Source organism: Talpa occidentalis, unplaced genomic scaffold, assembly GCF_014898055.3.
Source record: "Talpa occidentalis isolate TD23 unplaced genomic scaffold, MPIMG_talOcc4v2.1, whole genome shotgun sequence".
Classification (NCBI taxonomy): domain Eukaryota; kingdom Metazoa; phylum Chordata; class Mammalia; order Eulipotyphla; family Talpidae; genus Talpa; species Talpa occidentalis.
Window position 1 is genome coordinate 117,531,498 of NW_026555331.1, and position 24,217 is coordinate 117,555,714.

General features: G+C 33.5%; 1 protein-coding gene and 1 pseudogene across 1 annotated transcript in view; one reads left to right on the forward strand and one right to left on the reverse strand.

Moving 5' to 3' along the window:
• CD36 (CD36 molecule) overlaps nt 1–24,217 on the reverse strand; it is a 232,862-nt gene that overhangs the window by 200,329 nt on the left and 8,316 nt on the right. The gene's annotated exons all lie outside the window — the stretch shown is intronic.
• On the forward strand, nt 22,099–22,198 carry LOC119251808 (U6 spliceosomal RNA; annotated as a pseudogene).

Genomic DNA, 24,217 nt, shown 5'->3' on the forward strand with positions numbered 1-24,217 from the left:
CAAAGTACTCAAGTGAGCAGAAGACTCGGAATAATAATTACAGCATCTTATTTTCATTAATAAGGATAGTTTTACATTAGCATAAGAAAACATTCACTTACAAAGACCAAGATATTTGTTTTGAAACTGTGAGAAGAAACAATTTGGAAAATGTGGGACAGAAAGGGCTCTCTGTTATGTTGGAATGTTTACTATTAGAGATCTACTTAAACATTTACAGAGAAATTCTCTATTTTTTGTAATAATAATGGTAATAAGCCCAATTTATTTATAAACACTATCCAGAAGCAGGAAACCAGGAAGATGAGCTCACTGATTTTTGCCCATGGGTGGAGGATGCTAATCCTCTATAAAATTATCTACATTTTATTGAAGTCTTTATGCTTACAATGAAATGTGTTCATCAAAATTAGGTTCACTGGTCACTGAACCTGCAAAAGGTATGCTAAATTCCCAAGTTCTATTGCTGATCTATATTTGTCACAAATAATTATTGTGTGGTAACTCTCATCTATCAACAAAGAAGTCAATATAAACAGATGATACACCAATCATCTAGTCATTGCACATGAACGGACCAATCTGTCAAATCAAAATCTAATAGTATATATCAAACACTATGTAATAAAATGTGCACAACAAATACAAAACATGCATGAATTGTGAACAAAGAGCAAACAAATCTCTTTATAACCTATCAAGCCTTTCTAGCCTTAATGTCTATATAAAATGTATAAAAGAAGATTTTATGTCAACATATGATTGAAAGGGTTTAATACAGAATTTAGATAGAACTGGAGAACTACAATGTTCATGTTATCTGTAAAGGCTGAGATATCTGAATGAAGGGTTAATGTTCCGTATAGTGAGGATCAGCATGTCCTAAGATAAGAGATGAGCTGTTACTTCCAGTCAGCCAAACACATTATCAAAATGAATCACTAATCACACAGTGCTATGTTTTGACCTTTTATCTGATCTTCTCTAGAGATCAGTTCAAAGACTAATTGATTTTGTTTCTTAGTTTCACAAACAGCCGCTTAAAAATAAGATAAAAAATTATTTTTCAGAGGCTGTTGTTCACATTACATGGTTTATGTTTTTCCTTTACAGAATCTCACTTAAATCATACCATGTTTATTTTACTTTATAAATCTTTCTTTTCCAAGCATTTGAAAATGCTTTATAAAATAATCATTTCATTTCAACAGCCTACCTCGTGACCAGGTCATAATCATTTGTGGAATTGTAGACTGTTCAGCATTTTATTTCTACTCCATGAATTAAAGGATAGGTAGCCACAAGAATAAAACAACCTAATTTTGCACTGGGTGTTAATTTTGATTACAGTTTTTAAAAACTCTCAAAAACCAACCCATTTAAAACAGCATTCTTCCCTATTTTATAGGCAAAAATAACCAAAACCAACACACTATTTAAATCTCCTGATTTATAGGTACTTTTGAGATGTAATTTGCCAATCTACAAATAGCTAGTACAATAGGATATTTATTAAAAACAAATAAAGCTATACCCCACCAGTTTTTCTGGAAGTGAGTAGAACAGAGTCGGTCCCTGAGTCAGTCAAATGACACAGGATGCTCTAATCAGGAGCATCTAGGACTATGTGACTAAGAAGCTCATTTGGGACTAAGAAAAACAGTAATTCTAGTCTCTTGGGCCATCATTCAAATATATTATTACTCAAATAACTAATGAGACAAGAAGAACTTGAACCATAATTGACTTATATTCTCTTGGGAAGTCAGCTCTGAGAGTTGATCTAAATAAATTCCCCAAGTGTATAGTAGACAGAAAGCATCATAATTAATTTACTTCAGGCCCAAAGCATTATGAGAGAAAGAATTGCCTGGTTCCTCCTTTACCAACACCTAGATTCCAACCTCTTTAGAAAAAAAACAAAAACAAAAAACAAAAACTCACTTCTACATATTCTGAAAGACACATCTAAGAGATGTGACTTTAAAGTATGTGATACATATTTTTTCTCTACTTTCCAAAGAATAGGGTACAAAGGAAATAAAAGCAATGATATAGTGCAGTTCTGGATTTCAGAGATTTTCAGTATTAAATATTTTGATTTTATATCAACAATCATATTATTTCTGCTATCCTGTATATGTTGTGTCCCAAAAAGTAATTAACTTTAGAATTTTAAAATTGTAAAATGTTAGTGAATCATTGCTAAACTCTGTCTAAACATTAATAAACTAAAGAATAAAGATTTTTTAAAGTATATAACCGTAACCACAAGGAGGAAAGAAAAGAAGATAATACAAGCGAGAAATTTAACACATTTTGGAAGATAAAAAGTGTATACATGAGTGGTAACAGTTCTTTTTTTTTCATTTTTTTATTTTATATATTTTTTACATCATTTTTCATTTTTGCACAATGTATGCATTTTCATCTTGGTTATATTCCCCAAACAATTTCCACGCCCCTTATTTTGACCCTCCTCCCTCCCCTACCCTGGCACAACTAATCAGAGATGTTCCAGATCAATATAGGAGAAAGAGACTAGAGGTGGCAAGAGGCTAAGATCAAGGGAACCAAAGAAATGGTTCAACTCTTAGAGTCTCATACCTACGCCACTTCTAGTATGAGCTGTTGCAAAGTAGACACTCTCTGAACCACTTCCACAGGTTGAAATCACAGGTTCATCTCTAGGAAATTGAAATGGCCCAGAAGACAAAATTTTTAATATTATGAATGAATGGTACCCAAATAAAGTGTTATCTAATGGCAAGTCCAGAAGTCAGCAAACACTAATCAAGCATATACAAGTTCAAGTTCACTCCAATACAGATTGCTAAACATCAGTCATTTGAGAAATGCTTCCAACATTAAAAAAAAAAAAAACTAAATAAGCAGAAGAAAAAGAACTGCATAAGCTAATGATAATATAAAACTCTGAAATTAGTATCCTTGGAGTAGGAATATAGAGAATTACGTACATGTAAGAAATAAAAATACAGCAAAGAACAAAATAGAAAAAATGTCAGAGGAAATAGATTATCAGTCCAACAAATCTATTGCCTAGTTAATGAGAATTCAATAAAAGTGGGTTGATGGACCAAGAGGGTGTCAGAGGAGGATTCCTGCTATGCTTCTCAGAAGACCATTATAAAGTCATACAGGAGGATACTAAGCCCTAAGAGTCCTGTAACTTCAGGGTACACTGGAAAACCTCTTGGACATTCAAGACCAGTACAGACAGCACCAGAAGAGACACTGGAGAGAGTCAACTTCATTCAACAAAAGATGGTGCAGAGAGAAGACTGAAGCTGTGTACCAGGGCCTGAGCTTGCCTTGCAAACCTTGAAACCAGCAACCCAAGGGAGGGGAGAGTTGAGTGGTATGGTGGGGCACCCTTGACTGGAGAGAGCTATCTGCAGAGGAGTTGGGGTGTGCTAGTGTCCCTGGTCCTCGGTGAGAAGAACAGACAATACAATGGACTGCGCTCCGGAGAGCATGTAAATTGTAGAGATTTGGTTATGGAACCCCAAGGGAAAGAGCTTTGAAGGTGACACAAACATGAGCCAGACTCCACCAACAACTATCCCAAATGACTGAATCACTCCCTCTCCCTGCTGCAGATCAGATCTCCGAGACATACCCATGTACAGAAAGTCCAGAAAGGCCAAACATCTAAAATCATAGTAAACAGGTTGGAATGATAGATGCATAAGTAGGCCTACATCTTATGCCTCCAAAAAAATTCTCAGTTTGTAGTATATTTAATAAAAGTCTAGAAATTAAAATAAAAACCATATTAAACTGGTAAAAGCTTTTAAAACCTACAGCGCCACCTGCTGGAAAAGTAGAAGTTGTGCAAACCTCTAAAACACTGCACAGGACACTTTTTTAAAAATAGCAATAAAACCCTGATGTCAAAACCAGACAAAGGTATAACAGAAAAAAAAGAATTTCCTGGTAACCACAGATAGGAAATCTTAGCAAACCGAATTTAACAATTTACTAAAGGATCAAACGTCATGAACATGTGTGATTTATTCCAGAGATGCAAGGATGGTTACACAATTGAAAAATCAATAAAATTCACCACATCAGAAAAGATAAAAATCAGATGATCATCTCAATATATTCAGAGAAGGAATTTGATATTATTCAATGTCTATTTGTGCTAAAAATCCTCCAAAATATGGAGATAGATGAAATATACTTTAACATAATAAAAGCTTATATAAAATAAACAGCTAGTTGGGCCTCCCTGGTGGCGCAGCGGTTGAGCGCTGGGTTGCGAAGCTGCCCGCGGCCTCTGCGGCGCTGGTTCGATCCCCGGCTGCTTCCCGGCCACCGGAGGAGGGTCCCGCATGGCGCGCAGACCTCTCCTGCCGCCCGCTGCTCCCCTCAGCAGTGTACTTCGGTCCTTCTGCCTGCTCTGCTCCCCGCTCTGGCTCTGGTGAATTCTCTCACCCTCCCGCGCTTCTGACTGTACCCAGTGCATGTATAAACAAAACAAACAAAGAAAGAAAGAAAACATGCCTCTATTAAAAAATAAATAAATAAATAAACAGCTAGTATTCTCCATAGTGAAAAACTGAAGATGTTTATTCTAAGATCTGGTATAAGATAAGGATGTCCTCTTACCCATTAGTATTGAACACAGTGTTGGAAAACCTACATAGAGCAGTTAGGCAAGAAAAATATATGAAAGGAACTCAAACTGGGAAAAAAGAGTTGATGAGAATGTAGAGAAAAGGGATCCCTCACACACAGATGGTGGGAGTGTAGACTGGTCCAACCCCTGTGGAATATGAAATGGAGGTTTCTCAAGATATTAATAGATCTACCATATGACTCAGCAATTCTATTTCTAGATTTCTACCAGAAGAATGCAAAAACAGTAATTAAAAGGAATATATGTTCTCCTATGTTCATTGCAGCACTATTTCTAAATATCAAGTTATGGAGAAAAACCTAAGTGCTTAAAGACAGATAAGTCGATTAAGAAGAAATAGCATATATACACACAATAAAATACTTCTCAACTATGAAAAGAAAAAAAATTGAACTCTTGCTATTTGGGATGGCAAGTATAGGCCTGGAAAGGATAACATTAAGCAAATAAGTCAGAAGAAAAAGGACAAACACCAGGTGGTGTCATTTATATGAGGAAATAGAGAAACAAGAAAAACCAATAACAAACCTCAGAAGTCTGACTGTAGGATTGAGGCTGCCAGAGGAGGAGGTGGCAGTGGAGAGCAGTATGAGGGTGCCCAGGGGACTATGGTAGGGGACAATGTGAGCCTTGGTTGTTGGTGTAGTGTAGTAACATACAGCAGCTGAGGGGTATAATCCTGTGCCTCTGAACCTTATACAGTATTGTTAACCAACGTCACCACCACTACAACAAAATGGGAATGGAAAAAAGAAATTGTCAAAAAACGATACATGAAAATTTTCTAGTACTGAAGTGATGGATCTTCAAGTAAGAAAAGGTCCATAAAGCTGAATGAGTACCTCTATTTAGGTATATAATTTAGGAAATTTGTAACCAATAGAGTCTTCTTTGTATTTCTCCTGGTGGTGTCTTGACAGCATTTTTCAACTTTATACAGTCTCTTAAAAGCACGTTGTGTACCAGAATCAAACATCCTCTAATGAATTTCCTTATCAGATTCTGACCTCTTTTATATCAGAACATTTGGTCTAGTATCTTTCCCTAAACTCCCTTGAGGTCATGTTCCAAGCATGTCACATCAGATAGTCACTCCAATCTACAGACTGCCTATATCAATGTTGGCAAATGCATGTTGCTATTAGTAGATTCTCTTCCTCGTTGCCTTACGATTCCCAATCTCTTCCTATGACCTTTTTCCAAGAAAGCTCTAGATCACATATTGTGGATACAGAGAAAATAGTCTAATATTTCTTAAGAGTTGGGACCTAATGATGTATCTTCTTTAGAAAATGTATGCTGAAAGTAGAAACTAATTGTATGATTTACTAGACAACTAAAGGAAACACAATGGTTCCATCTTTGAACTGTCAGAATGAACGAACAAATGAAGGTACGAATGAATGAATGAAATTCATCTACTTTTGTCTAGCACTTGAACAGAATTAATGCTCATATCTATTCCAAGATTAACTGATTTGGGTAAGACATGCAAAGATAGCTTTTCAATTATCCGGTTGATAAATTTAATGCCAACTTGTTGTCATACTATTACCAGAAAAATATGGTTTTGTGTATTGGGAGTTAGTACATGCTAATTATGAAAAGTTCATCCAACATAAGAAAAATAAAAGTAACCATAACTGTTTATCAAGAGAGTACAACCACCAAAATTTTATTTACTTCTTGGGTGGCACTACTTCATCATGTTATAAATTTTACAGGTAAAATGTACCTAACCGTGTCTTCCTGGAATCAAGCTGTCTACTGAGTTTAAGCACTATAAAAAAACTCCATCTCCTTTATTTGTGATTTAGGGTCTACAATTTTATTTTTATAAATTTTAAAATTACTTCAGTAATTATGCTTCATTTTAACTCTGAACATTTTTGAAAAACAAATTAAATATCAGCATCTTAAAAAATTGGGATAGACTATGGTTATTATAAAATCCTCAAATTAAGAAAAATATGTCATTAAATGACATTCTGAAAAATGCAAAATAAAAATAGGAACAGGAAACATACCAGGTGCTGGCAGTAGGGGTAGGGTTGACTACAACAGCGTAGCATAAGCCAATTGTGTGATGTGCAACAGAAGTTCTGTGTCTTGATTCTTTGTGACTGTCATACCACTATATATATATTTGTTAAAATCATAGAAAACTGTACTCCCGAAAGAGTTAATTTTGACTGATGCTAAAAGTGAGGGAATTTTAAAAAGGTAGATGGTGATAAGTAAAGAGATAATCTCAATACAGTGTGGTCAGAGCTATGATACATTAGTAGACAACCAATTCGGGGAAGGGCTGCTGGCTTATGTAGGGGACAAAGGAGTATTTGGGTGTCCTAGAAATGTTTATATATATATATATATATATATATATATATATATATATATATGTGAATGTTTATATGCACATATAAATGTTTATGCTTATATATATATAAACATTGTAGTGTCAGCACATAGCTGTAAAATGTTATCAAAACTCCTCTAAATGTGCATGTAGAACAGGTGGAATTTTATTACATATAAGCTATAATTCAAATTTGATTTATAGAAAAGAAAAAGGTCATGAGTTTTGGATCCAAATTATATAGGTAAAATGTTTAATGATTCAGTTTTACAACTTCATTAACTATTACTCCAGTGAAAAAAATCTAAGTGGGTCATTAGGTGTGTTATGTCATGGTAGGCAGTAATAATGGATTGTATTTTTCTAGTACCTTTAAATACTAGTTTATGTCACATAGTCCTTATGGATGTCAGTCTATCCAGGATGCCAATTTTTACCTATATCTCTACCCATCATAGATAGCTAATTAGCAAGATGTCGATTCTCTCATTCAAGACTCAGCTCTTATTTGTCTCCTTTTGTGCAGTCTATCTTCAATCTTATTCAAGAATTTGTCATTCTTTCTGATTAAACCTTATCTTTTCATTATTTGTCATATTGTTATCATGCTGCATAGTAAACTGTCTTCCTTATATTCCACTGAAATATGAGCTTCTTAAAGGCAGGATTCATGATGACTTGTTGCATCTATCATCCTAACACTTAACACCTTATCATCTTAGTATACTTAGCACCCAGCACAACTGCTGACTTAGTGTTAACAACAAAAGAATAAATGAACAGATACGCCAAGGGCATTTAATTAAGAATCATTTGAAATTCTTGTGCCATTTTAAATTTTAAGTTCAAAACTTTGTTACATAGAGCATATCATTAAAATAGAGTTGCTTCCCTCTTATCTTTCATATTTTGTAGACCTTGTTCTCAAAAATACATTAAGAAAGGCATAGAAAATGATGATTGGCAAACTTGCAAGAATGGTATTTTTAAAAATTCATCCTTGGCACAGAGAAAATTGTGATCACAACCTGTCATCATCCCAAACATCATTTTTATGGTTGTGAACAAAATATATTTGGTGGGGAATAATTTTTAGAAAGGAAAAAGAAAAAGCAACCCTTATTTCTTTAATGGGAATGGAAAATTCCCCGTACAGTCACCAACATATCAAGGTTATCCACAAAAAATGTTTTTGGATGTATTATATGTACTAGAGATATTTGTATCTGTAAGGTTACCACAGTGATAACTACACAGGGTATAAATTCAAAAGTGCTTTTCAAAAATAAACTCAGATTCAGGGAAAGCCTACAAAATGCCAACAGAAAACAAACACGAGTATTTATATCCCTGAAGAAAATACTTGTTTTAATTATATTTTAAGTGAAGCCTTGTATTTAAAAAAAAAATGTATCACACAAATAGGGCTTGGCCTAAGAAAAATCCATGAAGACAATGAAGGTGAGTATGAAGGAGAGATCCCTTTTCTTCTTACTACCACACCCATTGCTCTGCCTCTGACCAGAGAGCTCGCATCCATTTCTGTCAAGATTTTTTTAATATAACTAATAATACTAAATCCCTGTGAAGTATTTCACTTTAGTAGGGAATTTTTGAAGTGGAAATATTATCATGATCTAAAAGTGGTGCATCTTTAATTGCAAATTTTCAAAGAGTTCTGGCAACAGTAGATAGTGGTAGCTCTTTGGAGAGGGCCTCATTCTTGTTCTTCTCACATTGCATTTGTTGTCATGTAATGATAACAATGCATGCTCCCTATATCCTTCATTTACATCAATTGATCCTTGGTGGAAAATTGTCCTTTCCCAATAATATTCTCTTTCTTTATTAAATACTATTTCCTCCCCTTTTTAAAAATGACTGAAAGCAGGACTAGAGAAAAGCAAATTGAATTGGGAAAATGTTGACATGTAATAATATCATTTACATTTTATACCAATCTAATTGTGTAAAGTCTCTATTGAACAATGTGCTTATCAGAAAAGCTTCTGGTGCAGATAAGGTATGTACTGTCATCATTCCCATTTTACAGTTGAATCTACTGAGACCAAATCATTGAGCAACATCAACTAAAAAAAGAACTAGGCCTGGAATACAGAGTTTGCTTCAAAATTCCATGTCCTAGTCCCAAGAAAACTGAAAAACAAACCAGAGATGTCAAAAGGAACAACAAATAAAAAGTCAATGAACAAAATACTAGCAAACAAAATACTTGCAAAATTTGCAATTAAAGATGCATCTGTTAGATATGATAATACCTCCACTTTAAAAACTCCCTACAAAAGTGAAAATACAGGGATCCAGCATTATTAGTTATACATTAAAAGAATGCCATGATCGAGTGTGATTCTCTTAATATATAACTAATAATTTTCCAGTGATGCAAGCATGGTTCAACATACAGAAATAAATTATTGTGATATACCACATCAACAAGAGGAAGTGCAAAAATCATATAATCATTTCAATCAATGCAGAAAAAATCCTTTGGCAAAATTCAGCCTGAATTCTTTTATGATTAAAACCCTCAACAAAACTGGTATAGACGGGAAACAACATAATATAGGCCATATATGATAAACCCACAGTCAATATCATATTCACTGGTGGAAAAACTGAAAGCTTTTCCTGTAAGATCAGGAACAAGACAAGATGTCCACTTCCACCACAACTGTTCAATACAGTGATGGAAGTCCTAGCAAGATGCTGCAATCCCTGTCAAAATCCCAATGACATTCTTCACAGAAATAGAACAAAAATCATGAAATTTGAATTGCCAAAGACATCAAGCAGCAAAAATAACCCAGTAAAAAAGATCTACTATGCTTAGTGAAATAAGTCAGATGGAGAAAAACACTGTAATTTCCTTCATATGTGATAGAGAAACTAAAACAAAAACAAAGTTTTAGTCTATAAGAATAAATTAGACTTTACCACAAGGGAAGAGGGATAGAGGGATGAGGTATGAGTAAATCATGTAAAAGAGGTCAATTTTATGGTGAAGGGTATAATTATATTTTCAGTGGTAAACCTAATGTAGTACATACAAATGTTGATTTTTAATAAGCTACATCTAAAACTTATGCTATAATGCCACATTAAAATTATTTAAAAGTAAAACTTCAAAAAAAATTAAAAGTAAATCTTCACTTAATATTAAAAATGTTATTAGTGCTGAACCATCCCTCCTGCAAACATAGATGCCATAGCTTAAATAAAGAAGCACATGAGACCAACTGTATTCTAAAAAAGGAACGCCCCAAATTTTTGAAAGTGTTCTTTGATAACCACAGGACCATAGGGTTTCCTGGTAAGCAGTTAAGAGTAGAACATTTCAATGGTAGTCATAAACTCAGAATTGGGGTTGCAAAAGAAATAAACAATGTTATTTAACTCTGACATAGGGAGAAGGGATATATCCTGAATATATGATCTCAAGTGATTTATTTCCACTGTAACAACATAAATGTCCTTACTCCCTCATCTCTCACTCCTCTAATAAACTCATTCCTGCTACATTATATACTTTGCATAGCTAGAAAGGTGTAAAATAAACAACTTTGCAGAAATGAAAGAACAACAAAATGATAAAAAAAAAATCTTAATTACACTGACAACTGCACCTGTTTTTGCAATATGCATTTAATTTTACTTACCCATTCTGGAATATTAACCAAAATCAAACATCTATTCGAAAGGCACTTAAAAATTCCTTGGCATTCTGAAAATTTACTTAGTTGAAGAAAATGTACAAAAATATCTTTAGAGTACACTGAAATGAAAAATAAAACTCATTGCAAAATATTGCTTAAGGGATTCAACATAGTAATACATATTTGTATGCAAGTAATGAATGCCATCATAAACCTTGGATTTCAGAAAAGAAAATATATCGTAACTTTTCCACGTGCAATATACTGAAATGCATACCAGTTTCAGTTATGGCACATTAAGCCAAGGGAGGCAAAGAACATTAATAAGTGTGTATGCAGAATTAGAATAGCTTCAGAGTGTAAGAATATCAGTATTTCAGCCACCAGGTGGCAGAAATAAAGCTACAGAACTTTAGAATCTAGATTAAGATTATACCAAAAAACATATATATATCTGTAGTATCCTTCCTGGTTTTATTTTTAGTTAAGCAGACATAAAAATACACTGGGACAAAATTCAGCTGTGTGTTAGGTAGAAAAGAAATTATTTTGATTAACAACAGCTTTCCATTGAATGGGCTGCCAACTCATTTTTCCATCAGTTAAATTATGGAGCCTTTTTAAAAGAATCATTTTTAAAGACAAAGACAAACTACAACCAAATATGGATGACAAAAGAATTTCCCCCCTTATTTTGGAAGCAATTCATAATCAATCCCACCTGTTTTCCAACCATGCACACACCCCTCATTGTTTCTTGGCCTTTTATCATTTTCATCTTTAAAAAACTAATCAGTTAGCTATGCAGCGCTAAACAGTTAGGTATGCTGTCCTAAACATTTTTTTTTAATCTCTATACTGACAGCATGGGTATAAATGTACTAATTGTTATAACTAGTTACAAAATATTCATAATAAAAAGGAAATGTCAGTGTAACACATACATAAACAAATTTTGGTTCTCAGAGTCTGAAATTTTCTCATTCCAGGGGCATAAAATGTTTCTCTGTAATAAGTTTTATATGACAAATCAGTATTTATCTTATTTTCTGTAAAAGATATGAAAGAGACTCGTACATGATCAGAGCAAAACTAGCTAGAATTTTTAATATCTTCAAAGTAACATTTAAGCCATACAAATTTGGCTTAAACGTTTAAGCCATATAAATTTCCCCAAATCTCCAGGTATAATTACCAGAGATCTGATTGGTACCTCAATAGTCACATCTCCAAGTTTTATAATTCGTTAAGTGCTCCATTCACCTTAACTGCACTGGTTTAAAAAAACTGTATTTATTTATTCAGTGATTATTTTGTAATTTAATTCAACAATTTGTACCGAGCACCTTTGTAATACTAAGAATTGAATATCCATGGAAAAATTTTAAGATGGACCTCTCCTTGGCACACGTGCTGTCTAGCGGATAATAAAGAGATGTTTTTAATAAGGATAATAAGGCTTTGTTCTTGGGGAGGAGGGACATGAGGGAGGTGAGATTTAAGGTACAAGAGCAAAAAGATACATTTCACAAAAGGTACTTGGTCTATTTGTCTTCTGACAAGTGACAGGAAATGTTGTATATCAAGAAATAGCTTGCATTACATATGTAGAAATGATGAAAAGTCATGCATAATTGAAGAAATAAAATAGATCATTATTACAGGAGTTGTATTTTTAAAATGCTGTATAATGAGTGTGTGTATTTACCCAAACATAGCTGATGGTACTTAACAACTGTGCACTTCACTGTATGTGAAAGCATTTCCTTTTTAAAAAAGCATCAGTTGTCAATTTAAAGAAAGACAATTTTTAAAGAGTTACATTATCAGTTAGCTTTGCAAGACAGGCTAAGGAGCATGAATTTTACCATATATACATTGGGGAGCTTCCAAAGGAAGCCACATGACCTAAAAATAGGTTTCAGGAAATCATTCTGGTAGGAGTGTGAGGATCGATTTGAGTGGCATAAAGCATGTGATAAGTAGACCATATGGGAGACGATTGCAACAATGAAGTGAAGGATATGAGGACGGGACTAAGTCAGTTGCAAAAGAAAAAAAAAAAAAAACAAAGAAATAAGCTGGAAATTTAAATGCAGTTTACTAGCTCCTGTGAAAGGATGTGCTCTAGATAAAGGAGACAGAACTACCAGAACTAAAAGGCAAGTCAGGAGGATAACGACAGAAATTTTATTGGTTACCATGGCTAATCACCTGATTTTCTGTATATGGTAAAGGTATTAAGTCAGTCATCTCTTCAGAGAAAGTCATGAGAAAAACCTGGAGAGTTATAACAGTATAGGGATTATATACAAGGTCATAAAAAACAGATTAATAAAAGTTGAAAAATGGGATTTTTAGGCAGATACAGGAATAATGCAGAGAGAAAAAAAAAATTAGTGTCTTGGTACAGTTCAGTGACTTGTTTAATGTTGGTCTCACAAACATTTTTAAGTCCAAAAGCCTTAACAAGAAAATCTTTAAGGTCATGTGACCCCAGTGACTATCCTACCTCTGGTTAGAAAAATGGATACTTTAAGGAAAATGAGAAAAGTTTTCTTCAAAAAACTGGATTCTTTTCCTCCCTAGAAAGTGGGGGTGTGAACAGCATAGTCCATAAGGTGCTGAACCCTTTCTTCCTAATCTACCCATACAAATTGATAATTTTAGTATGGGCTTCATGCAGAATATTGCATCTCAAACTATTTCCAGGATAACATTCTTCTAACTCAAAACACCTTATAGCTAGCAAGTCAGAGCCTATCACAGAGAACAAGAGTGAAATGGGTTTGCTTTGCCTCAAGGGAGTCATGGACTTTCTCAGTGAAGCCAAGTAAAGCACTTTGGCTGCATCACATTTGTTTATTGTTTTGTTTCATCTTTTTTTTTTTTTTCCCTTTTTGACCTTCATATATTCATTCAACAAAGGAATACCTCAAAAGTAGGTCAGTTCCAAGCCACACAGTTTGGAATATTTAACTTTTTTTAGTGACTTGGGAGACAAAATTAGATTACTAAATTTAAGGAACTTACACCTGTCCTAATTGTTCGCATGCAGGCCTCACCTTATCCTTTATCTCACTTTATTTAGGTATTTAAGAAACTGAAGACTTGAATAGAGATTCCCTTACCCCACCTCAAGATTTCCTCTTGATGATCAGATTCCACTCTTAACCTTACTTCTCAATCCAAGCTAAAGACATAATTAAGAATTTACCAGGTCAAAAGTAGTAGCTGAGAAATAATTACCTAGATATTTCAAAAAATGTGAGAATATTAATTTTTTAATCAAAAATTCTCTTGAAAGACAGCAAACTTCTTGGAGTAAGACTAAATTCTAGGTAAAGATAATTACACAGAGAGGAGAGTAGTGGAAACTAAGATAATGAGGACTGGAAGTCGAGGTTATCTGCAGTGAATGTTAATTCCCCAATGACAATCTAGAATTAAACATTTTATGATTACTGTTTTATAGGCAAGCCAACAAGAAAAAGCAGACTTCCTAGTTAAAGTACAATAGGTCAGGAGCAGGTTAAAACAACAGTTCTCTGATTTCCCTGCTTGAATCAGTGAATTAAATATAATGAGCAGATTGGAGCATCACTGAATTAAACCTAAAAGCTTTTACTCTAATTTCTGGAAAAAAAATCTTACCAGGTAAATATTAACCTTATATTTCATTTCACTGTCAGGTCATGCTGCTGAATTTAATAAATACCTTTCTTTAAAATTTAATGATCAATGATGTAGAAAAAATATAGGCATTATTGAGGGCTTTCAATGTCACATTCAGAACTTTTAAGTCACCTTGTATATGTTTGAGTAAGATCAAAATACTATGAGGGCTTTGCTTGAGAAAGACTGATTTTCCTGTATGTAAGTTACAGTTGGGTATACACAAAACATTAAAAAGAGAGAGAGAGAGAGAGAGAGAGAGAGAGAAAGAGGCAGGTCGGACCTTAATGGAGATATTAGCATTTGAAAAGAAAATAAACATGAAGGTTTTGTGATCTTTGGATTTCTTATCTGAAGGGCCACTTGTTTATGAACTGTCCATGTCTGCAAGACATTTATATATTTATTGTCTTACCTAGAACCATAATCTGCATATTAAATGTGTTTTTCCCATGTATGAAAATAAGTAAAACATGACCCCAAGGTTTTGAGCTTCAGAGATATATAGCATATTAATGTTAGAAAGATGGAACAAGTTGGAATGAGAAGAAGGGAGGGTGGAGCTTGTGGGGACAGATATTATTAAGAGTACATAGATAAAGATATATGTGGTAAAAGCTAGAATAAGATGGTAATAAAATAAGCTATAGCAGAAATGTATAAAGACATATTACAATCTAGAACAGAATCTACATGTAATGGACAGGAAAATGAGGACTTGGGAAGAAGGCAAAGAACTGCCAGAAATATAAGGAAAGAGAACCAGGAGACAGGAAAGGAGATGGCTCTACAACCACAGAGATAGATACTTGTCGGCCATCATAAAATTGCTGTGTGGTTGTATTTTAGGTCACTTGGGAAGAAACTAATGCTAACAAAGGTGAATTCGGGGGTAAAAAATTTAATTGCTGTAATATAATATAATCTCATATTTAGTTGAACATTCTTTCCATATTTGCTTCTGCAAGGTCCTTGGGAATCTACTGAATTTATCAGTGTCCACTATCAAACACAGAGCAGGAAAAAGATAAGGCTATTTAATGTCTATACTTTTATTAAGCACTGCAGTAAGGCATTTGGCCAAGAGAGCAAGGCAAAATAGAGATAAGCATCAGAATGCAAGGCCTAGAGAGCTGGCATCATAGTCTACATTTTAAAAACAACAAGTAGACAAAGAGAAAGCTCAGAAAATATGTTGGTTATAAAGAAAAAATAAATCAATCTACTAATTTCTATTCAGCAGAAAAAAAAAAAAAGAAAACATAAAAGGAACATAATTCCCCAGTCCTGAGTATTATGGGTTGTTTACTGTGACCTAGTCCTGAGTTGTTTATTGTGACCTAAATTTACAGAGTGACAAGAGGGAAAAAATAGAATAACTTTACAGTGGTGGAAAATCTGGACAAGCTCTACTTCAGCCTGGTGACTATGTTCAACATCAACCAACATAAGTCATGTAGATAGTACCCTGGATACAATGTTCTAAAAATGGTACTTTACCTCTAAGGTCTTCCTCCTCAAAAATTCATAATTCCAAAGTAATCATGAGACAACTATCAGACAAATCCCAACTGAGAACTATTCTACAAAATACCTGAAAAGTAATTTCTCAAACAGTCAAAGTTATGAAAAACGAAGTCTAAAACTCACACAAAAAAGAAGCCAGACTAAATTAATGTGAATCCTGGATAGAATCTTGTAATAGAAAAGTACATTAGGTAAAAACTAAAAAAATCTGAGAAAAGGACTTTGATTACTATATCAATATTAGCCCACTGATTATAAAACCACACTGATATGTTTAAAATAGGGGACATTGTGAATTGGGGATGGGGTACATTGAAACTAACAAATCACCTATTAGTTTAAAAATGTAATTTTTCAAAGATAAAGTGTCATCAAAACTGTAAAGCACATAGTAGAAATTAACAAAAAAATTTTAAAGATTCTAAGTCTTGGGGCCTCCCTGGTGGAGCAAGGGGTTAAGATGCAACCTATGAGGATGCAACCTATGAAGTTGTCCGCAGCCTCTGCAGCACGAGTTCCATCCCCTGACTGGCCAGGGAGATACCTACATGGTGTGGCAGACCTCTCCTGACTCAAGCGCTGCTCCCCTCAGCAGTGTACTTTGGTCAATCTGCCTGTTTTGTTCCCCACTCTGTCTCTGGTGAACCCTCTCACCCCACCCCCACACCTCTGGCCAATACCCCAGCTCTTGTATGCATAAATAAATAAATCTTTAAAAAAAAAAAAGATTCTAAGTCTTAGTAAGACATTTAAAAAACAGAAAAATATACCATGAACAATGAAGTTAGTCTCAATATTGTAGGGATGTCAATTTTTCCCAAATCGATCTGTAGTTATAACCAGTATCAGTTAACATCTGAAACTACTATTTGTGTGGTTTTTAAAAGCTAAATCTAAAATGTTTACAAAAGTACAAAGATCCAGCAAGTAGAATGTTCATAAAATGGTGACAAGAGTAACAATTGTTTTAACCATTTTGGTAAACAAACTTGACATTCTCTAACAATGGTAAACCTATAACTCATTAACTGAACATTCAGTATTTACCCTAAAGAATTCCAGAACATATGTATTTAGATTAAAATACTCATTAAGATTAAATGTTTTTGGAAGTAATCTAAATATACAAGATTAAAATAATCAATAAATGGTGGCATATTTAAATTATACTAAAATAACAGTAAGCATGAATGTACTGCATCCCTAAACAGTAAGAAATTTCTGGAAAATAATGTCTAAAAAAGGCTCATTGTAGATCATTTTGTGCATGTATTTCTTATTTGGAAGCATGCAAATATAAAACAATATAATTTCTTTTGGCATGCAAAGATATAAAAGTCAAAAAAGCAAAGGAATGTTAAATATTTATATCATTTCCTCTGTAAAGAGAAAGGAAGTGGATTTCAGGATTACAAAGGACGATTTTAAGTAGACCAGGGTATGCATTTGAATTCCTAGACCTTACACATATTTCATATTTTTAAAATTTATTCAATATTTTTAAACATTTTATTTTGTACTTTTATTGAGGTTAACAGTTTACAACATGTTTTAGGAGTTGGAATTCAAATCGATCTCTTCAAATATATTTACCATACCACTACACCACCAAAGTACCAAGAACTCTCCACCTTAGTCCATCGGGTCCCTTCTCCCCATTGGCTCTTATCATGTTGGTAGCCTCAGTTCTACAGTCACATTTCTAGGGTTTTATAGAAATTAATTTTTAACCATAACCTATAATAGCATATCACTCCAGCTAAAGAGTTGAATCAAAGTCATTTTGACTATACAACACCTGAGAGTAAACCTAAATAGTTCAGATAATTTCTGTTTCTACCCATTTTCCTAATATGGTAGGAACACAAAAGGAAAAATAAATTACAGTCAAAATTACAGTCCAACTATGGAAACCTAGATCATTTCTGCTGTATTTCTTTACAGTTCTGAACCTGAAGGATGAACCTGAGTGGATGTGAACAAGGATAAGTTTTATCAGGCATTTATTCAAGGTTTGTTGTTACCAAAAGTATTCATTCATATCCACTGCGATGATCAGCTAATTAGTGTTCTGATTATTCTTTTTACAGGTAATTAAGGCTGAACCTCCATTTATTAGAAAATCATGTTTTTAAAACAAATCTAGGATGAAAATGATTAACAATAGAAATTTAGATCAACAAGGGCTACTACAAATGTGACCCAATCTCTTATTTACAAAAGAATGCAGAACTTCAGAGTTAAGGGTTATTTCTAGCCCACATTTTGTAGTGGACACTGAATTTTAATGAAATCTACTGTCTAGGAAAGTGCTGGGTTTTTCACATGTACCATGATGACTAAGGCTCACAGTGAAACTTCAAAACACACTGTGATGACTGGCCAAAGATATTCTCTGACCTTCATTTAGGAGCAGGACAGTGTAATCACTGGTGTATATTAGAAGATATTTAACAATAGCAAAATTAAAACAATTATCTTTTGTGTGAGAGTTTAATGGGACTTGGTAGGACTGGTAAATAATGGAATAATGATGCTTGCTCATAAAAAGCTGCAATTTCAACTCTGTAGGAGAGTAAGTAATTGTTATTGTAAACATATTCTTTAAGTGCCTATAATGCTGAGCACTTACAGCTGAATTCTGAATCATATAAATGTTTCAGAGTGCTTATTATCATCAGTGAGTTATAAAGTAAAAACCAAGGGATATCAATAGTCAGAAATTAATACAGATCATTATAGATTTTAGCTTTTATTTTAATACATGGTTCTTCAGACATGAAAAATACATAAGGTCTCATATAGGCCTTTTGTCATTTGTGATTCGTGCAATGGCAGTTCTAGTTCAACCTATTGACTCGGTAAGAACTTAGGATCATTGTAGTTTTGAAGCTGCACAAAGTGATTGTTCATGTCTGAAGAGACTTGTATTATGAAGTGAAAAATTTTAGAACATAATGTTGCATTTCAATGTCATTTGAAAATCCAACTTATGAAACCAAAGACCTTAAATTTTAAGGAAAATGCCAACTTGAGTTTCTTAAAGGAATGAAGAAAAATACCATAAAATGCCTATTATTGTTATTATTCACAGTAATATGTCTTACTGCTGTCACAAGTTATACACTTACGAGCAGTCTCAATTTATGACAACTCTCAAAACATATAATTTACTCAGAATGGCCAAAAAATCTAAGATAGAAGCAGAAAAGTTTATTCCTAGTAGGCATCACACTGTAATCACTGAAATTCATACATCTCCCACTCTTTTAAATAACTCCTGAAGTTCATTATACAGGAAACGAGGAAAGTACTCTAACTTGGGAGTACAGTCTTAGCTTCTTTTCTGAGAAAAGAAGCTTCCCCCATTATTGGGGGAAGTCTGTTTGCCTTCCTTGGCCTATTTCAGTCTTCTCATCTGTAAACTGGAAGAATGAATGTATTCTTCCCAAACTGACTTCCATCAACATCAGCAATATGTAAGAAATGTTAAAAACCCTAAGCCTCAGACTTTAATCTCTTTAAGAACTAGAGATTTATATTCTTTAAAAATAAATTCCCCAAGTAACACTGATCTAAACAGATTTGCAAATTAACCAGCAACAAGATTTTAAAAGGTCTTCTTTGGCTCCATGGCTCAATAAAATTTAATTATTGGTGAAGATTACAATTCAGAACTCATTTTGAACCATAAGGTTTGATTACAGTTAGATAAATGTAACACTGAAACTATCCTGAAGAAAACATTTTTGAAAATCTAGGAATGTTTATCTCTAGGATATGGCTCAAAGTCATTATTAGCATTATGTTTAGGTACTCACAAGAGGCCAATTAGTAGACATGTTTGTATGAAAGATTTAATGCACATACGAATGAAAGAAAACCATGTATCATATACTACTTACATGATAGTCTCAGCTTATAAAGGTACTTTATTGAGATAGAAAATGTTTGTAGAATATGATGTAAGACGTAAGCTTGTCAACAAACATCTATTTTTTATTACAGTCACTTTCCCAAGCAAAAAGGTCCATGGAAACATCTGAGCTAAGAATAGCAGTGTTTGAAGCAATACAATAGCACTGTTTGAAGCCTTTTTCCCCCTAAGTTAAAAACTTAGTATAAGAGATCCAGATTTAAAACTTGTTAAAAACAAAGAAAGCAGTAAGACTTGAACTAAAAGCAATAAATGTTTGCCTTTGTAATGTTCCTTGCTGATTTTCTCACTGTCCTGCCCTAAAAAATTATTTAATGCTGTTATAATTTTCCTTATACTTAATCAATCTGAATATTGTATAAAAAAGAATTTTAATTTTTTGTATTAAAAAAATTTAAAAAAAAAGAACATGTATCGGGCCTCCCTGGTGGCACAATGGTTAAGACACAACCTATGAGGCTGTCTGCAGCCACTGCAGCACAAGTGCAATACCCGGCCAGGGAGCTACCCACATGGTGCAGCAGACCTCTCCTGACTTGCCCACTGCTCCCCTCAGCAATGTGTTTCAGTTGATCTGCCTGTTTTGTTCCCCACTCGGTCTCTGGTGAATCCTCTCACCCCCCACACCTCTGGCTTGTACCCTAGTTCTTGTATGCATAAATAAATCTTAAAAAAAAAGAACACGTATCATAATTTAAGTAAGAAGTGGCAACTCCAAGACCTAGCAGGTTGCTGGCAGCCAACAGTGACTGAGAGACCCTGAAGGGAGCATGAAACTGAAGGGAAAGTGTCATCCCTGAATATTTTTCTGGAGATTATCCATGTAGTGCTAGAATTTTAGAAATTCGATGTTTTGCTTTACTTAACAAAAACATAATTATGCTGGCAATAGTTCTTTTAAGAAGGGAGGAAAAACTACCAGAAAATGTTAGCAGAAAAATTAAAAATAAAGAAACTAGAGAAGGAAGAACAATATAGCTGATTTGATTTTTAGAAAGATTACCCTGGAGGCAGTGAGAAGAAAGAAGTAGAGAAGGGTGATAATTGAAGAAAAGAGATTTTGAACAAGTTTTCTCTTGCACTAAATGGTAGCGATGGAAATCATGAATAAGATTGGAGGGACTTTAAAGTTTTACCAGTCACTGTTTAACAATATATATTTTACATATGGAAGAGGGTTTTCTAAACTTCTAAATTGTGAAGATGAATGATAATGGTTCAACTGACTTCTCTTAGGAGGAACAGGCAAAGGAGATTTGAGTTGGAGTTAAAGCAAAGTTTAAATTGCCTACAGCACTTCCTTATGGAAACACTTAATGGTCAGTCCTATGTGGCCAACAGGAATGATGGATACCTAGATCTATGAAGGAGATTTGAGTTAGAGACAGTTTCATGTGTCATCAATCTTGGTGAATGGAATGCTCAAATAATGAACTTAGAAAGAAATGGACTATAAAAGGGTCTGCTGGGATTAACAGTAATTCTTGATAATAGTAACTGAATATCTTGTTGAAAAATCCATCTACTTAATAGTGAAGTGGTAAATTGAATTTGAGTTGAAGAGTAAATTAAAACGGAGGAATAATGCTAAATGAAATCAATCAGAAAGAATACTACTAAAATGTTTCACTTCTGCGTGGAATATAGAGAACAAAACAAAGGATAGACATCTGACTGCAGGTTTTAGGCTATCAGTGTGGGAGAGGGAAGGTAGAGAACAAAGCATGGAATGTACCCAATTGACTACAGTGGGAGCCTGTGGGTACCTTGCTGGTTGGTGTGGTTCAGTAACAGACTCTGAAGGAATATGATCCTAATCCTGTAATTCATATACAGTTTTGTAAACTAGTGTTACCTCACTAAAAAATAAACTTGAATAATAATTTAAAAAATGGGTTGAAGGGAAAATAGAGATCGTTTTTGAAACTGAGAACAATGAAATATGAGGCAATATCTGGGCTGCAATAGGAATGAAGGACATTCTAACTCTAAAGTATTCATTAGTCTTGGATAGGAAGAAAGATTTCTCAGTGAAGTAGAACTAGGAAAAAAAAAACCAACAATGGAAACAGATGCCTGAAAATTTTTGGGGTAATGGGAGGATATAAAATTTTATAATATACAAAGTTTATCATTCTTTTAAAATAAAATTCTAATTTTTCTAATTCTGTGATGGAAATATTTGTACTACCTAATGCAGGAGCTACTTGCTACTTTGGCTATCAAACACCTGAAATGTGAAACTAAAGAACTAGATTCTGTGCTTACTTCAGCAGTACACATACTAAAATTAAAATGACAGATTAACATGGCACCCGCACAAGGATAATGGGCAAATTTTTGAAGTATTTTAATTTTTTGGAACCTATATAGCTTTGTAAATTAATGGCAGCTGATAAAAAAAGGGAAAAAGAATTGAATTCTAATTTTAATTAAAATTAAATGTGGGTAGTGCCTAATATATTGAGCAATGCAGTGGTAACAATTAGTATAGTGGTTAAATTATTTTTTATGTTGACTTTTTGTTCAATTTTAGTCCTTTATACTTTTTAATTTATTTTCCAAGGCTAACAGTAGATTAGATGAAGCAAACTGAGAAAAGAAACCAAGGACTGCAAAGTAAAAGACTGACTGGAAAGGAACACAAAAAAGCTTTAGTCTTCATTAGTATGTAGTGAAACAATTACAATTCCATTATCTCATTTGAAGTTGACAATAAATACCCTAAGTCCTCTATGGTATGGATGAGTATTAGGAATCTTTTAGAAACTTAATCAAATTTGATTTTCCAAACAACTCCTGGTGAATACATTAAGCTTACCTTTGAGTTTAAAAGATTCAGAAATCAAAGAAACTTTCCCAAAGCTACTAGAGGTTGAAAGGTTAAAACTAGAATTCTAACCCCAGTCAGATCTCTGCTCTTAAATGATGCCTAATGTCTAAATTATATACTCACATTCTGCACTCTAATAACACACACACCAAACACTGTAGAAATATTTCTCAATTAAAGTTAAAATGTTAGATAAATCAATGCAGTGTGTTAAGCAATAAATATTCAATTAAAAATATTTCTTCTCGATATGATTCAGAACCTAATGTTTCTGGATAGACAAAACTTTTTATTTTTTAAGTCAGCACAGATGTAAAAAAATATTCAAAACCCTAAAATTTCTCCTATGTGTTCATACATTAAATTCCATTTTAATATATCATTTTCTCAAATTTGCTTTTATTTTTAAGAAAGAAACAAAGTCAGTGGATTGCAGAGATAAGAAATGTTTCCAATACTTTCAAATTATAAAGGATTCTTCTTACCTTTTTCTTTGTTGTAAATGTATAGTATATTCCCATGGTCTTTCTCAACAAGCTTCTCTACAATTTCCTCAATAGTTCAGCTTCCAAGATATATATTAAAAGATATATTTGTTTCATTTTTAAGACATTCTTAATCTTTGGTAAAGAAATACATGGAAGTTCTATTTTCAATGTTTCCTAAGATGTAAAATGTGATGCCTTTACTACGTGGTGCCTATGGTTGAAAAGCTACACTTACTGCCTCCCAGTGTCTATAAATAAACTAAGATTTCTTAAAAGTCACATGAAATGAAATTCTTTGTTCTTATAAGTAATCTAATTTCTTAATTAAAGATCATCTTTACTAGGAATGGAAACTAATGATTTAAGTATTTTTCAAGTTATTATAACAATGCATTTTTATAATAGAATTCTTATTTGCCTTCAACAGCCTCTCGTTCCTTTTACTTTCATTCCATATTCTTCTGAATTATAATTGTGCATTCCATTTTAGATGAAATACTCTTTTCCTCTAAAACGTGGCTGGTAAACAAAGCAAGAGTACTTAAAAGAGGGAACTCGGATCTCTTTCATCTGTGACTTTTCAAGCTATCCTTGGCTATTCTAAACTGTGGGTTGTTGGGGCTGTTATTGTCTCAACTAAACATAGACCCTAATTTAGATAATCATAGGCTAAAACCTAAAGTGACGTACTGCTTCAAATAAAATACTGATACCCCTTCATATAGACGAGGGTGGCAGAGACACACTACATTTAACATCAACCAGGCATCTCAGGACTGGGACTCTGCTATTTTAGTTGTCAGTGTAAACATAGCCAGAGGGAAGCAAATCAGAAGAAAAACAACAAAAAACTTCTTTGTGTGCTTTTCAAGCAAAAATGCCTTATTAGGAGAAAAGTTTCTTTCACTAAATGCATCAATGCAATCAAGAATGTGCGATGTGTATTTATCTAAAACAGTCATATTGTAGAGGTTTTTTTTGATCCCAATCCAACAGGTTTGGTTTAATTCACATTTATTGAATGTTTTCTTCAGATAAAGGGTTTCTGCAAGTGATTA